The sequence below is a fragment of the Tupaia chinensis genome, unplaced genomic scaffold (assembly GCF_000334495.1).
Source record: "Tupaia chinensis unplaced genomic scaffold, TupChi_1.0 Scaffold000402_1, whole genome shotgun sequence".
NCBI classification, from domain to species: Eukaryota; Metazoa; Chordata; class Mammalia; order Scandentia; family Tupaiidae; genus Tupaia; species Tupaia belangeri.
Genome location: NW_006159904.1, coordinates 3,395,231 through 3,413,315, shown reverse-complemented (window position 1 = coordinate 3,413,315; position 18,085 = coordinate 3,395,231). Strand labels below are relative to the sequence as shown.

At 37.3% G+C, this 18,085-nt stretch overlaps 1 pseudogene; it reads right to left on the bottom strand.

The window, feature by feature from the left end:
* Positions 1-256: 256 nt before the first annotated feature.
* LOC102488840 (ferritin heavy chain pseudogene) overlaps positions 257-18,085 on the bottom strand; it is a 29,871-nt pseudogene continuing 12,042 nt past the window's right edge.

The following is an 18,085-nucleotide window of genomic DNA, read 5'->3' as shown; positions in this document are numbered from 1 at the left end:
TGAATGTGGAGTTTCCATGTTCTCTCCTCCTGAAATTAGGCTGCATCACTCTCTCAGCACATCAATATATTCCCTAACTAAGACACTTTTTTTTTCCTTGGGGGGAGGAGTACCACATTTCTTTATTTGAAGGAATGGTACAAATTAAAGAACATAAGTGGATGTCATGGTACAACATAGGAAATGTAAAAGAAACCCCAGCATGCATGCATTGCCCTGGTGAGCAGGGAGTGCTCTGGGAAGGGTAGCCTCAAGCTTAGCTCACGTTATCACTGTCTCCCAGGGTGTGCTTGTCAAAGAGATATGCCGCCATGCCAGATGCTGGGGCTCCCACCTTGCTCAAGTTAGTTACGTGGTCATCCAATTCTTTGATGGATTTCACCTGCTCATTCAGGTAATGCGTTTCAATAAAGTCACACAAATGGGGATTGTTTTTGTCAGTGGCCAGTTTGTGCCGTTCCAGTAGTGACTGGTTCACGTTTTTTTTTTTCCAAGTGTAATGCACACTCCATTGCGTTCAGCCTGTTCTCACAGTCATCATGATCTGGTTTCTTGATGTTTTGAAAACAGATGTGGCCACCTCCTCGATTCTACAGATTCTCAGCATGTTCCCTTTCCTCATGAGATTGGTGGAGAAAGTATTTGGTAAAGTTCTTCAAAGCCACACCATCTCAGTCAAAGTAGAAAGACATGGACAGGTGCATGTAGGAGGCCTCGAGCTCCAGGTTGCTCTGGCTGTTGACAGTGGCCTCCGAGTACTGGTGGTAGTTCTGGTGCACCTGCGAGGCAGACGCAGTCATCACGGAGCGTGGCGGGCTGGGCTGGGGGACGGAGCGCCGGTTCCATTCAAGCACCGTTGAAGCAGAAAACCACAGCGACTCTCATAGAGAATGTCTGCTAACCAAGACTCTTAACTGAATGCTGGTATTCAGAGTTATGACTAGGATTTTATTATGTGGGCATGATCAATTAAATGATTTGCCAAGTGATTGATCTCAACCAGTCATCCATCTTCTCCCAGAAGTAGGTACAATATTACATGATTAAAAGCTCCAGCCTTCTAAGCATTTCATTGGCCTTTCCAGCATAGGCAGCCCTCATCCTGAAACTATTTAAAGATCCACCAAGAGTCATCTGGTTAGCATAAATTCATAGGAAGTCAACCATGAATAACAAAGATACTATTATCACTCAAACAATTTCAAGTATTTAGAAGATTCCATCCAGGACAAAAATCACACAATTTTTTTTCTTTTTTTTTAATGAATTATTTAATTTAATTTATTATTATTATCATTTTTTAAATTTGATCAGAGAGAGACAGAAAAAGGGAAAGTGAGAAAGCAAACTGCCAGGCCCAGGACACAAACCAAATTCTAACACAACATGCAACCTCATCCAGTTGTGAAATCTATGCCAGCAGAAGGCATATTAGTCATTGCCCTTCCAGCTGCTATGTTGTTTGTAGTATGCAATATCTATGGCTCTGTTTGATAAAGGGATTCTGGGAGTCTCTTATTAAATTCTTTCTCTGAGCCTAAGAGTATTACTATTTAAAAACATAGGAGGGCTAACTTTATAGAGCATCAGTTAGACACTACGTGGAGGAAGTCATATCCCACACTATCAACAGTGGTTCAAATCTGCTCCATTGGCTTGGAAAAAACAAACAAACAAAAAAACACATTGGGCATACAAGTCCCCAAGAACCTAACAAATGAAGAACTAGAAGAAGATTACTGTGTGCCAGGCTTCAGTGAGGGGTACTTTCTCTATTTCTCTCTCTCTAGAAACAAAGACATGGGGAAAACCTCTTTGACATTTGTTTAGGCAAATATATTTTCTTCATATGACCCTAAAAGCATGGGAAATGAAAGCAAAAATAGAAAAATAATAATATGTCAAACTAAAAAGCTTCTTTATAGCAAAATAAAACAATCAACTGAATGAAGAGACAACCTACAGAAAGGGAGAAAGTATTTGTGAATCATATATCTGATAAGGGCTAATATTAAAAATATATAAGGAATTCAAACAACTCAATAGGAAGAAAGTAAATTACCTGGTTAAAAAAATGGCAAATGATCTGAAAAGATAATTCTTAAAAGAAAACATATAAATGGCCAACAGCTTCATAAAGAAAATGCTCTGCATCACTAATCAGCAGGGAAATGAAAATCAAAACCACAATGAGATATTATCTCACATCTGGTAGTAGGGCTATAATGGAAAAGAATAAGAGATGAAAAGTGTTGGCAAGGATGTAAGAAAAAAGGAAACCCTTGCACACTGTAGATTGGGTCACTTACAGCAATAAAACTATAAGGTTTGTACTGGAAAGTTCTGGAGAAATTTAGCTGTTTACCTAAAAACAACTTTTTCTTATTTGAAAAATGATGGAAAAGTACCAACGATTTAATGCCGTAAGATGACAAGGCAAAAAACACAGTAAGGATTCAGGTCCAAGAAAAGACAGTCAGGTAAAATTTATTTTCAAGTATTTGTTATTCCTTTGAAAAAGACTCAAGAATAAACTCACTATCCCAACACATATAAGTCAAATTCTATATTTTCATTAGTGACATCTCCACTAGTCTTTATTATGAAGTTATTCTGAGTTGCATTATTTATGTTTCTGTTCTCAGAAAACACCCATTTTATACCTTAATAAAATACTTCTGAGTCATTGACACATTAAAACATCATAATAGTAACAATAAAATTCAAGTTTAAAAAAACTAACAAAAAGTTTTAATGTAAAAATATACTCATTGAACCTTCATTCCCTTACCTATACAATACAATACAATAAGTGGACTATTAAAAAGTTTTAATGTAAAAATATACTCATTGAGCCTTCATTCCGTTACCTATACAATATAATACAATAAGTGGACTATACCAGAACCTAAACCACCATGCCACTTGTTGGCCCTAAATGACATGAATATTTAAAGAGGTAAGTGAAAAAGGTAATCATTCTGGGGCTATCAGGTGGGGTAGTAGTTAAGGTGCTGGACTCCCACATGGTAAACCATGGTTCAAGTCCCAAACCCAGCTGCTTAAAACTTAACACCAGGTGCATGTGCATCGATGCTCAAAATCCTGAGGGGAGAATAGAGGAGAATGGATTGTAGCATTGCCATCCCTCCTGGTGGGTGATTTTTCACTTCCTATCTCTCTGTCTCTCCAGTAAGTGTACATGCCCTATAACAAAAATCTAAAGAGAGAGAGAGAGAGAGAGAGAGAGAAAGGACTGACAGTGAAATCTTTATTGTTTGTGAAGCAGGTGCCAACAGGCCTATTGGAACATTTTTATTAGAGTGCCTTCATTCCTGTGGTAACTAGTTCTTATTTTAAATATATCTATCTATTGGAACTTCAACTGTAAAATATTGCTTTCAGGGACTAAAAATGAAGACTTTCTGCTGAGTCTTCTCCCTCTAGATCCATTTCTAGATTGGTAGGACAATCTCTGTCTCCTTCTCTCCATCTCTCTCTGTCTCTCTTAATTAAAAAAAATTTTTTTTAAAGTAAAGTATTCTCTGGGCTCTCAAGTCCCTCCTTTAACTTGCTAATTTATGCCTTTCCCACTCCCTTCTAGGAGAGGCACAAAACAAGGCCCATTCAGAGATGGCTACTGAACTTTAGCTGTGAAATATTGTTTCATGCAGCACACATGCAAGATTCCACTGTCTTTCCTCCCCCACCCCCTTTTTTTTTCATTTTTTGCCTTTTAATATTAAAATATAAAATTATTTTATGGTCTTTTTTATTTTTTAGATTTTTTTCTTCTTTCCTCTTCTTTTCTTTTCCTTTTTCTTTTAACTTCATCTCTTGGTGACTCAGTCTCCACGAACTGAGTGTCTAGGCAGGTGTAAGAGAACAGAATCCAACCATCTGATTACTATTTGGGTCAGAATATTTCTCAATTTCTACTGAAATTGCTGCATAAAGAATGAAAAAGAGAACAAAAGAAATTGCAGATCACCTCCTCCAGTCCACCTCTGAATGCTCAGATTGAACGTCAAGAATTAGGAAGAAATGCACAACCCATCTGATGACCAGAAATCACCACAGGGGCACAAGAAATATGAGAAAACAAGAAAATACCTTTCCTCCAAGGGAAAAGAATAACTCCTCTTCATCCATAGACAGTACAATGGACCTCATGGAAATGTCAGATAAAGAATTTAAAATATTCATAGTGACAAAGCTAACAGAGATGCAAGAGAAGAGAGACAATGAACTCCAGAAGATGCAGGAGAAAAGAACCAACCATTTCCAGGAGGTGAGGAAGCTCTTGCATGATCTGAAAGAGGAAATACAAATCATAAAAAAGAATCAAATGGAGCTGTTAGAGATGAAGGTTGTAATACAGAAAATCAAAACCTCTCTTGAAAGTATTAAAAGTAGACTAGATCATACAGAGGATCGAATCTCAGATGTAGAATCACTGGGCTAGAAAAATCCACCATGAAGACTGAGAAAATAGCCCCCCCCCAAAATGAGAATAATACAAGAAATACTAGATACCATTAAGTCCAAACATCCAGATAATTGGTATTCCAGAAGGTAAAGAGACTAATAAAGGCATTAATAATCTATTCCATGAAATTCTGGAAGAAAACTTTCCAAACCTAGAGAGGTATTCAAAGATCCAGCCCCAAGAAATATAAAGGACCCCAAATAGAATCAATCCAAGAAGATCTTCAAGACACATTATATCCAGATTGACCAAAACTACAAAGACAAAGTACTGAAATCGGTAAGAGAGAAACATCAAATTATCTACAAAGGATATGCCATCAGGCTAACAGCAGACCTCTCATCAGAAACAATGCAAGCAAGTCAAGAATGGGAAAATATATTCAAATTGTTAAGGAAAGAATCAACCAAGAATATTATACCCAGCAAGATTATCCTTCATATGGGAAGAAAAATATCTATTTAATGACCACAGTAAACTATACAGCACCAGCTAGGTGCTACTTATACTATATTCATTCTACTCAGAGCTTCATGCTTAATGTCAGGCATGTGTTCACAGATATGTATATATCAGTTGAACTTGCTATTGAAAATAGTTAGATTAATTAAGATATTTTGTGGATCAATAAAACATGGGGAGAAAGGAATGGAGAGCAACTGTAGACACCAGAGACAGTGTGGGAGGAGGGTGGGAAATGTCAAGGGGTGAGAAATAGGGGGAAAAAATATATATGAAACAAGAAATGGAAAATTATTTGTCAATGATAACATGTATGATTAAGTCACTATGCAGTGTATTCTGGATGGGAAAGCCCACTTTGTATGCTGTGATAATGCTCAGTGAATGAATGTAAAATAAATTAATTTAAAAAATAAGAAAATAAAAAGGAATGAAAAGCTATCTATATCTATCTCTCTATCTATCACCTATCTATCTATCTATCTATCTATCTATCTATCTATCTATATACACACACACCACTGTGGACAGGAATTTTTACTTTAATTTTTGGCAATGTCCTGGAGGGGACATATTAATCTTCCTAATCTGAGAAAGAAAAGTGAAGTTTTTACATAGAAATCTCATTACAGGGGAACAGATAGGGATATACTAACAAGAGCAAAAGTGCGAAACAAGGAGTGTGTAACGCACCTGTCCTTTGTTTTTGTTACATCCAACATAATGCAATCTGTTTTGACTCATTCATTTTTCCAAAATGCAAAATACATTTGAAAAATGATGATTATTTACTCACTTATATACAAATATCTTTTCCATTATTATAAAAAGAGAGAGAAGATGCATTTAAAGTAATTTGCTCACTTCTCTTTATTACTTTTAATTTCTCCTAAAACCCAGCAAGCTGAGTTTGAATGGATCTTAATTTTAAAAAAAAAGTGTTTTAATTTATAAAGAATTGCCATCCAGAATTTTGTGCCTACATCCCTTGATTTCTAGCTGATGTGATGCTGCCAGTTCTCATTCAGAAATTCAGCCCTAAAAATACTTCACGGTTACTGACAACAAGTGAAAACACACTTCAACAGATGGAACTACATGACAGAGCCTATCACAATGGCCTCTCATAGATTTTTATAATTATATTTTAGCCAAGAAAAGGTATCAGCTCTTTGTTTGAATTAAAAGTATTTAGAAACAGCATTTTACTGATGTCTGAAATGTGAACCTTTTAAATTTGCTTTTTTGGTCCAGCTGGTTGAAGGTATGCTTTGTAATTCCCTGAGTAATTTGCTTTAGGAATATCTGTGGGTAGAATTTGGGCTCTGCACACAGAAGGCTGGAATTTTCATCAGCCTTCACATGCTCCAGTTCTTGGCAGCACTCCGTCCTTAGCCTGACTTCCTCTTCTTTCTTGGGTGTTTTGTTTTCTATGAGCACTTCTGCTTCTTTTTTGCTCTCTCCTCTGCATCCACAGTCTTCTCCATATCAGAGAACCAAACCCCTACCTGCATCTACTCAGCCCTCTCTGCTTCCTGTCACTTGCACAGGTTAAGAGAATGCTTTCTGGACTTTGAATGCCAGATCATCACTTACACTCGTTTTAATTTAGACAAATTAATTAACCTCTCTCAGCTTGGATTTGTTTAACTGTAAAATGGGAATAATATAGTCACATTACAGTTAATTAAAGTTAATGAAACGAAGTACTATATGCAAACTTCTTAGCACAGAGTCTGGTACATAGTAAAGGCTGGTGCATGGATATTTTGTGATGATTATTTACTATACCCAGAAAAGCAAGACCCGGTCCTCCTTTTTTAAATATATGAAGATGTGTCCTGTCCAGCTGACAAAACTGTTGCTAGCAGATCCCACATTTACAGGGTATGGGGGCAAGAGTACAAATGCATGCTCACTACCTCTTTCTTTCCTCCTTTGGCTCTGCGCCTCATGGCAAAGTGCTTACCCATGCCAAGTGTGTGATATCCTTGCCCTTGGCCGCCCTTTAGATCTAAGGATGGGCCCTCCTAAGGACATATTAGGGAAAAGCTCTTTGAATACCTGGCAGTGGCTTAAACCCTTGGGTGGGTAATGCCATGATCCCAGGTACCTGGAATGTGGTGTAGAAGAGAAGGGTGACATGAGTTTGGTGCCTCAGAATTCCCTCTCATGAGTGGCACAGCTGGAGGATGACCACAACAGGATATACCAAAAGGGGAGACCCAGATCAGGGCCCTGGATGTCTGGAGCATATTATGTCACTCATTGAAAGAACCATGCTTTAGAGAGGAAAGTCTCTCCATGTTCCATTTCTCTAGCCAGCCTGAAGCCCTGGTGCCCTGCACTGTCACAGTGATGCCATGCCTATAGTAAGTGCAGGAGCCTGCTCTTCTCCTAAGGCCATGATGACTAACAGGAAGTTAAAGTGCTTCCTTTTCCTAAATACCAGACCCCCTTTGGACCAACCCCAGCAAATGCAAATTCTTTCCAGTGTGCGGATCTTAGTGGAAAGTCTGGTCTTTGTAGAGCATCTCCCCCAGATGCAGCACAGACTTTTCTACTCCTTCCTTTCTCTAATATTCCTTTTCCTTGGCAATTGCTGTGTGTAACTGAGGTAACACCAGGGGAAATTCAAACTCAGGGATCTGAGAAGAACCTTGTGTACAGTGGGAGGGAAAGAAATCGATTTGCTGGTAGTAACATTGAGTCCATGAGTCCCTGTGAGAAAACTCTGAGGCCAGCATCATCCCACTTCCTGCAGGAGAGTTTATGACCATCTGTTCCTCTAAAATTTATGGTGATGCTACATTAGCAGCCCTCCTTTTAGAGCTGAGACTTGCAGCACCCCATGTTCTGCATATTATTGCAAAGGATTTAGAGAGAATGGTTAACTTACTGCGAATGTAAATTTTTTTAGAAATAATTTGACAACAAGGCGGTTATGAAGTATAATTCAATAGCCAAATATACAATAAAGATGGGACACATGTGGTGGATAGTAAAACTTACCCAGAAAAGGAAATCAATGTCGTTAAGCATGATTGTCAATTGCAATGTGGAATTGGAAGAGCAATGTCTTCCCTGGAGTATGGATGATTTAGTGCTGGCCATGAAAGTTTGCATCTTTCTCTTCTGAGCAGAATATTCTGTCCTAGTGGCCCCAGGGCTTGTTACCCTACCTATGGTCTGTCTAACTAACACTGCCAAATACTTCCGTCACCCTCACGACTTAATCATTGTCATTCTGGTAAAGTATTTTTGTGTATAAAATTATGTATGAAGGGTCTGTAAAGAGTTCATGGGTAATGTGTATTATGCAAAGACCATGCTTGTATTTCACAATTTATTTGTCTATCAAAATAAAATAAGTTTTCCACTAACTTTTTGAAGTTTCTTCACACAAGAGAAGGAGCACCTTTCCAAAGTTTCTTTTTCTAAAAAAAATTATGTATTGGACTGTCATCCCAACTAGTAGGCTAGAGAATATGAGTTTCTTGTGATATTAAGTGATTGTTGCAAACTGAATATTTGTGTCTTCTTTCATTTTCACAAGATAGAAGCTAATTCCTAATGTGATGATATTAGGAGATGGGGCACTTCAGAGATGATTAGGTTATGAGGGTGGTTGGAATTACTGATCTTATCAAAGAAACCAGAAGAACTTTCAGGCTCTCTTTCTGACAGGTGAGCCTGTAGTCTGTAAGAGGAAGGCAGCCCTCACCAGAACCTGACCACATGGGCACTTTGCTCTTGAACTTCCAGTTTTCAAAATTGTGAGAAATAAATTTCTGTTACTTATAAGCTATCTAGTCTATGACACTTTATTATAGTAGTCTGAACTGACTAATACAGAGGCATAATAAAAACTTTTTAACTTTGCAGTTCAAAAGTTTAGAAAATGAATTAAATGCAAATCTAAGGATGTTTGTTTCAACTGTAGGTATCTCAGAGCCTTTATTATATTCTAGTGCAATATTACTTGGAATGAAAGGTCGTGAAATGTTTTCTCAAATGGAATATATACTTTAGAAACTGCTAATATAAGCAACTTTTTATTCCTTGATCTTTTTTTCCTATTTCCTTTCCAGATAAATCTTTTAATCATCTGAGTTTGGAATGTTACTTCCTTTAAGACATGAAAAGTTTAAATGTTTCTAGGACCTGGACAAGGTTGATTCATGAATATAGGGGTCTAATATGACAGTTAATTGCTCCTCTGTAAAGAAAAACAGGAAGTCGTTCTGCAAGGTCTTATGGAAATTAAGGGGTCTAATATGACAGTTAATTGCTCCTCTTTAGAGAAAAACAGGAAGACGTTCTGCAAGGTCTTATGGAAATTCAGATGTAGGGCAGCAATTTCTGATTTGGGATATTCCTTAGCATCTGTGTCACTTAGGTAGCACATAATGCAGTTTAGGAAGAGACCACTCAGAGTTGCAACTTCCATTTCTCATACTTAAGTTTGCCCCTGGGTATACTCCTTCAGTTCTTAGAGACCTGTTCCCATGTATGATGACCCTTATTAAGGAGTAACTGGAATTTGGGGGGAAATGGCAGTAACTTAAGCATTTATAGAAACACTCTAGTTCTCCTCCAATGCTTTTATTAATTATCTCTCTTCTTTTATTTTTTTCTTTTCTTTTCTACGTATTCCTAGATTAACAAATGGCCTTTGAGTGATCAATCTTCTTTGTGACATTTGAAGCTGCTTACCTTTGTTAATTTTTTTTTTTCTATAGAGTGCATGTGCTTGCTGGAGAGAGAGAGAGAGAGACTGAGAAAGCACCACCCCGGGGGGATGACCATTCTGCAATCCCTTCTCCTCCACTCTCCTCTTGGGCATGCATGCACATGTGCTGGTGTGTTTGTCTAGCTGCTGGGTCTGGGACTAAAACTGTGCAGTTGGCCAAGTGGGAACCAGACACCTTAACCACCACACCACCGGCTGGTCTGTTTTTGTTAATTTAATTGACTTCCAGCCTTCAGGCAGTAATGGGTTTTATTCAGGAGAGAGGAGGGACTGAGAAGTAAGTTTAGTATTTAAGTTTCCATGTTTCGATGGAAATAACCAACTCTGAAGGAATAATAATTAATGCACTTTATTCTAAATATGAATTTAGTGACTTAGGTCTGGAGAAAGACAAAAAGTGTTTCTCAGAGCACCAAAATACAGTGGTTCCTTTTATTTAGTTCTGAGAGCAGGAGAGTTGTCAATCAGCATAAGAAATTTTTTTACACTGATCTGGCTATAAAAGGGGACATTTGGAACAGAAGCTTATAGGTTATAGGTGAGTTTGAAATTCTTTGACTAGTCATTGGTTAATGAGAAACACGAGTCTCTGTTCCTGAAAGAAATCAACAAAAGACTGTGCTTTAAGAGATAAGAAGGCTTACTATGCATCGTAAAAAACGCTGCCAGGGTTTGATGGTTAAGGCATTGGATCCCACATGGCCGACTTTCTGGTTTGAGTCCTGGTGGCTACATATTCACAGCAGGCACTCTATGTGTGTGTGCCCAACATCCTAAGAGGAGAATGGCATGGCCATCCTCCCCGGGAGGTGATTTCTCACTTTTCTCTGTCTCTGTGTCCCTCTCTGTCTCTCTTTGGCAAGTGCACATGTCCTCTGACAAAAATCTTGAAAAACAAAAACAATACACTATGCCAGGGACAGGATGTAGCATTCTACTATCTGTTAATGTTGTTAGGCCTCTATGAATGTTTGTTGGCATGACTCTCCCAGGCCCTTTGGAAACAACTTTGGAATAAGGACCATTCAGAATTCTGTCCTTAATGTGCATGCCCTAACATTTAAAAGATGGAATGTATTTTTGGACATAAGTCTAGCTATGAGGCTATTATCATACATTCCATAATAATATGAGGGGACTTTAAGAAGTTTATGAAAAATAGAATTAAAATATGAGTTTATTTTGGAGTGAAAAAAATTTAAAATCCATGGATAGTTTTTTAAAGTACTTCTTTTCTTTTTTAAAAAATATGGATAAGGGAAACAAAGTATTTATTGGCTCATATGACATAAAATTAAAATGAAAACCATCCCCAGGAGTCTGCTATGTCCAGCATGAGTTCTTGGTAAACTTTTTTTTTCTTTTCCTTTTTAAATTTTAAATTAATTTAGTTTACATTAGTTCACTGAACATCATCACAACATGCAAAATGCAATTTCTCATCCAGTTTACATTAGTTCACTGAACATCATCACAATTGCAAAATGCAATTTCTCATCTAGAATACACTATATAGTGGCTTAATCATACACGTTATTGTCAACAAATAATTTTCCATTTCTTGTTTCATATATAACCCCCCATTTCTCACCCTGTGCCATTTTCCACCCTCCTCCCACCCTCTAGTATCCTAGTTGCTTTCCATTCCTTTTTTCCCCCACATTTTATTGTTTCACAAAATATCTTAATTAATCTAACTACTTTCAATAGCAAGTTCAGCTGGTATATACAGATCTGTGAACACACGTCTGACGTTAGGCATGAAGCTCTGTGAGTAGAATGAATATACTATCAAGCAGCACCTAGCTAGGCTATATAGCTTACTGTGATCTCAGAGTATTTATTTTTGATAAACTTGTCAAAGACCCCTTATAGATCATATTCTCCAAATCTCAAATTGAAATGTAGCTAGGCTATATAGCTTACTGTGATCTCAGAATATTTATTTTTGATAAACTTGTCAAAGGCCCCTTATAGATCATATTCTTCAAATCTCAAATTGAAATGCATTATCTGGTTAGTTTTTTTCTCCAGTTTGTGAAGTTACTTAATCTTTATGAGATGGACATTAGTCCAATTTACTGAGTAATAGAAATGCTTTATTAGAGAAAATAGAATTTTATGAAATCATAAAGTGTCCCAGGAAATGAGGCATAGAGGCCAATATTTGTGATTGCAGATGCTGTTTAGACTGCCAAATTATCCCAAAGAATTTTTAGTAGTGTTTTTACTGTTTTAAAGGATGAATCCTTTGTGTTTCTTCTATGAACCAAGACTCTGTCTGCTTGCCACATTTTCTTTTTCTTTTTTTTTTTCTAAAGAGGCTTTTATCACTTAATTTACACCAGGGAGAGAAAGTGTAAGATTTTATTTTTTTTCTCCTTCAAAATTGTGGTTTTCCCACTCTGAGACATCACACCCAATCCTTCAGAGTGTGAATATGTCACAGAGTCATGAGACTTTTGTTACTGACCCAGTTATTTCGAAATTCAAATCTCTTAATTTCTTGTGTTATTTGATATTAAATATTGAATTAGTTTGCTTCGATCTAGTTCTTCTTTGTTTTTAGGTAGACAGGTGAGTATATATCCATACTATCTGTCCAGAGGAATAAGAGAATTGCTATTATGGAATCTCCCCTTTCAGGTCCCCATGTTTGGGGCAGTGCTGGAAAGCAGGGAAGTTGGACCTCATTCAATACAAGTAAGTAGGCAAAGCAAATATATGTATCACTACACATTCCATCTTCCCTTGGGCTCACCTTATACAGAATAAAGCCCAGACCATAGTCCTTAGACATTTTACTACCATAAGAAATTCTAGTTTTTCTTGCCTTTTAAATAACTATTAACTTACTTCCTTAAACCTTTTATTTTTACTTCACTAAAGAAAGATAGTAACTCTGAAAACTTGGGAAAATTGAGTTTCTGCTATGCTTTTTTCCTAAACCTACACAGAATTCTTACCATAAACTTTCAGCAGAACCAATACTTACTCAAAATTCTCTTGTAGAGAGAGATTGGGACTCTGAGTCTTCTCCAGCAGGGTGTTGGTAAATGTTTAACAACATAGTAGTTAAAAGTGTCTGTGGTGGTAACTACTTTTACCACAACTAATTTAGTCACCAACATGTCCTTGTGGGAGAGATGGGCATAATTAGCTCTTGCAAATCAGTAGGGTCAGGCTTCCACACGTCACCAAGAGCATCCTTCTAGTTCATTGGTTCCCAGTTTTTAGTGTGAATCACTGTCACTGTTATTGAAAGTACTGAGTTTGACTCTGTGGCCAGAGCATCTGCATATTTAATAAGTTTCCCAGGTGATCTTGGTATTATAGTTTTAGCTCTGGTTCTTATGTTCATTCCTATATAAGGCCAGTCTTGTATATGTAGCATAGCTGGGTCAAGAACTTGAAATATGCTTTCATCTTACTGAATTCACTAGGCCATCATTAAAATAGACTAAATTTACTAAGATGTAATTAAAATAGATTATAATGCTCAAGATGAATAATGATCATCATATTCACTTTCATTTAATAGCCCATATTTAGCTCATTAATTTTCATTATCCTGAATGTAAAAATGTACTATGGACAGCCAAATTCCATATATTTTAGAAATTAGATGAAATCTTTATGGCACACATAGCTCATCTTAGAGTTGTGAGAAATATTTGCATCACATATTGTCTTTGTAAAAAAGAAATGATTCATGAGATAGCTTTCTTTCCATCAAATTTTCTTCCAATACAGTTATGCCAAATGCGTTGTGAATGTAGTGATCTATTTATAACAACAACAACAAACCAGGTAAATATACCAACTTACTCTGAACAACCGTTGAGGCAGATTTTGAAGAAAGCTGTGTCCAATTCATTTATTTCTCTTCAAATGTGTTTCATTGGAGATGATTTTATTACTTTAGAGCTAATCTTTTTCCAGCATCTATGTTCATTCTACACATATCTACCGAGGTATATTCCTTATGCAAAGGAGTTTGCGATCTAATTGCTGTTTTAAGAATTTTTCCTGTTAATAATTAGAGAAGAATGCAGTAGGTATTTGACACTGTAACTGATATTGATTGTCGCACGCATTTTCCAGATTGTTTGGTGAGGGAGACCGACATGTAAATAATCACCGCAAAGTGTGACAAATGGTGGGAGACAGTGACTAAAGTTTCTCTGATGATTCAGGACAGCTTCACAAAGGAGGTGACATGTGAGCTGGGACTTAAAGATAATTAGGAGTTGGAAGGTAAGAGCGTAGAGGGCATTTAGGCAGAGGAATGAAACTCAGGCACTGGACTAAAAATCGAGATGTTTACAGCTGTGTCTGCCTTGGGGAAGGAGAGTAGGTGGTACATCCCCCACAGGTCAGGTGTTTATGTGCCACTTGGATGTCTAAGACTTGCAAGTATCAGAGAAGGAAAGGAGGAAATAACACAACCTAATATCCTGGTGTGTTATAGATGTTAAGTGTTGTGAGATGTTGCAAAAAGGTAAGTGTGGTATCGAGTGTTCAGGGAGATCTTTTTGGTTTAAGTGTATTCAAGCAAGCTAGAGAAACAACACTGAAACAGAAGATGGCAAGAAATACGCTATGTGAAAAAAAGAAAGAAAATCACTGAAGCCAGGATAGATAATGCTGGCGAGTGATGTAGGGGATGGGAGGAGGCAGTGGGAAGTGAGTTCTGTGTCCTGGCTCAGCTCTGGACGGGTCAGGGATTTAGGGGAAGAGAAAAACCTTATTTTATTGGATCATCAGTTTCTCTTAGAATGGTCAGAGTAAATCTGGATGTTTCTTAGGACCAAGTGACGCAATTATGTAAACTGCAACATGTTGTAAATGCAGGTTATTATCAATAGACGTGATTCTTGAATGATGGTTTCTTTCTAAGAAGCCATGACTTTACACTCATATGTGTAGGCTCTTTCGAGTCTATTCTTTAGCATGAGGATATATGTTGAGTGCCAAATTTCGATCTTCCCACTGAGATGAATAACTTCAAAACCAAAACTTTTTGGGGAGCTTTTTGATTGTCAGAGGACATATGTGCTTGCTAGAGTGAGATGGAGAAAAGAAAGGAGAAAGCATCCCCTACTGGGCTGTGGTCATGCTGCAATCCCTGCTCCTCCATTTCTCCAACCTGTTAGGGTTTTGGTCATGCATTCACATGTGCTGGCATGTTTTTGAAGCCACCAGGATCAGCAGTCAAATCATGGCTGGTTATGTAGACTCTGTCTTCCTTAACCACTAGGCTAAGAGACCTACCTGAAAACCAAAACATTTCTGATTAAATAAGTGTATGTACATACATACATATAAATACACACATTTGATTTGATTTCCTTTTTTTTTTAGTTTTATTTTAAAGGCTAAACTCCTGGGCTGGCCCTTTAATGCAGTGGTTAAGCATTGTGCATTGGTAGCTGGGTCCTTCATGGCCAACTGGTTTGAATCCTGATCCCAGAGACTTGGAAAACATGCTGGCCCACATGCCCCAAATCCTGACGCATAGAACCATGGAGGCAAAAAGATTGTGTGATAACCATGCCCCACTGGGGGGTTTGCATCATTTCTCTGCCCCTCTGTTTTATAAGTGCAAGTATCTTTTGGCAATTAAAAAAAGCATGACAAACAACTTTTATAATTTAAATTTTAAAATGACAGTATTAAATCATTAATTGTTGATGCTATATTTTTATTTTGTGTGTGTATGTGTGTGTGTATTTTCTTAACTGGGTCACACTTCGCCTTTCACAAATATATATATATATATATATATTTGTGAAAACTGAAAAAAATTAATTTGATTAATGGATGTTCTTATAGGAAGTATTGTTTTGACATGAAAATAGTGCTGCTAATTTTTTTTTTTACACCTACTCATTTATCTTTTTTATGAGAGAGTGATAAAAACAGGCATTTCTACCAGGGCTGTCACACCGTAACCTACCTTCAGCGCCAGCTGGCCAGAACACAGGGGCAGACACATATCTCTAGCGTTCTCAGGACACAAACCCAGACCTTTCTATGTGGTATCAGCCACCCTGCTGCTGTGCCACCATGCATGACATCACCTATCTTCCACTGCTGCTAGTCTTTTTTTTTTTTTTTTTTTTTTTTTTTTTTTAATTTTTTTTTTAAGAGGGAGATTTTTGCTATAGGATGTGTGCATTTGCTATAAAGACTGAGACAAAAAGTGAGAAATCACCCCCCAGGAAAAATGCCGTAATCCCTTCTCCTCCATTCTTTTGGGATTTGGGGTGCATGCACATGTGCCCAGCATGAATTTTAAGTAGCTGGATATGGGACTCGAACCACGGTTGACTACACGAGAATCCAGCCACATAACCATTATAAATCTGCTGGTCCAAAATTGCTGCTAATCTTTCTTTTTTTATTTTTAAAGAATTATTTTATTTAACTTCATTTATTTATTTTAATTTAAGATGAGAAGAACAGAGTGAGAGCAAGAGAGAGAGAGAAAGTAAGAAAGCAAGCCACCAGTTTCCACCCTCGAACTGTGGTGTTGAACGCCCCGTGCCCTTAACCACCCCACCCCCTGCCTGCCCCGGACTGCCGCTAATCTTAAAGTAGCTTTTCCTGAGCTGATTTTCCCAATGAGAAAATCACTGTAGTTAAAAAAACTGATCCTGAGTCAAGACCGAGTGTACTATAAAGATTCTACCGACCATTCTCCCATCTAGCCACCCAGTTTTTTTCCATTAAAGTTACAAGAATAAAATAAACACAATTGAAGAGCTCTTTCTTAGGTATAGCAGAGAGTGACATTTATAAAGGAAAAACAAATTTTAAAAAGACAGTTTTCTAAATATTTGCATAAAAAGAGAATTTCCAAAATAGATTTCAATTATTTTCTTCTTTCAACAATTACAGTCTTTCTCACACAAGCACTTCAACTCTTCCCCTCCTAGTCCAATTCTGACGCTTTCACTGGTTGCAAGAAGTCACTGGAAGTGAAGCCACTTTTTCAGTCACTGGCTTATTCCACAGCGCTTTCCTTCAGTCAAGCTTGGAAGGTCTTGCTTTCTTTTCTTTCTTCACACTTTAGCTCCTCAGTTTATCTAGAATTTATTTTAAACTTGGTGTGGATGGAGATGCCCAGTGTATCCCCCTCTCCCTATGCTACTGCCCTCAATATGCCAACACTTTTTATTTAATGGTGCCGAACATCTTCTCAGTAGTGAGGAACTTTCTTATTTTAAATTTTTTTATGTATTCAATCACTAGACATCACTACAGCTTGTACAGCGAATTTACCCAACATGAACACATTTCACACCAGTCCAGTCGAAGACACTAAATATGATTATTACTATCAGATAGTCACCATTTCTTTGTGTGAGGAAAGGAATCACGGAGGAAAATAGAGGGTGTTTTCATTCTGAACCTGGCATCCGTGCAGCGCTTGAGGACTGATTGTACATCACTTGCCAACTTAATTTCATTGTAACTCTTGTTCAAACCACCGACTTGGATCTGGTAAATGACAGTGAATTCCACTCCATCATGAGTTTTTCCTCACAATATAGCTGAAAAAAATCGAGAAAAATTAATTGTTGATTGGATTAATGTAAAAAATGTCAATACAAATTGCAATTATGTATTTGGGGAAAAAAATGATAGCAGATAATTTCATTCTGAATTATTCAACACACTTCTCAAATAGGACTACAATTCTTCATATTTTTTAGAAACACTGTGCTTATTTCCCTTCCAAAAAAAAGTGGCTTTATTTTGTTCATTTTATAGGTGTAATAAGAATAGTGGCTTAGCTAATCTAATAATACATTTTACAGAATGAACTGGAGGGCCAGCAGGTGGCATGGTGGTTAAGGTGCTGAACTCCCACACGGCTAACTATGGTTGGAGTTCCTGACCTGACAGTTTGAGAATCACAATGGCTGTGTGTTCATGTGTGTCCAAAATCCCAGGAGGAGAATGGAGATGACATTGTTTTGTGGCTGTCCCCCGTGGGGTATGATTTCTCACTTTCCCTCTCTCTGTCTTTCTCTCTCTCTTTGGTGAGTGCATGTGTCCTATGACAAAAACCTATAAAAAAAAAAAAAGAAGAAGAAGAAGAAAAGACAATTATAGACAATTTGGACGTGAGAATGGAAAAATTATGTTAAAATCCTGCCAAAACAATTTAAAGAGAAACAAAATTTATGTAATTGATTTTCTTGCAACCCTGAATCTCTCACTTTTTGCTTGAGTTTGATTCTTGATTGATTTCAGTTGAATTTGAAATTGTTTTATGTATATCAGATAGGGCATGGCAGGTTAACAATGGCTGTGGATTCTCTGTGACTCCTTTCATTGAGAGGTAGAGTCTTAGATTGATTGACAGAGTG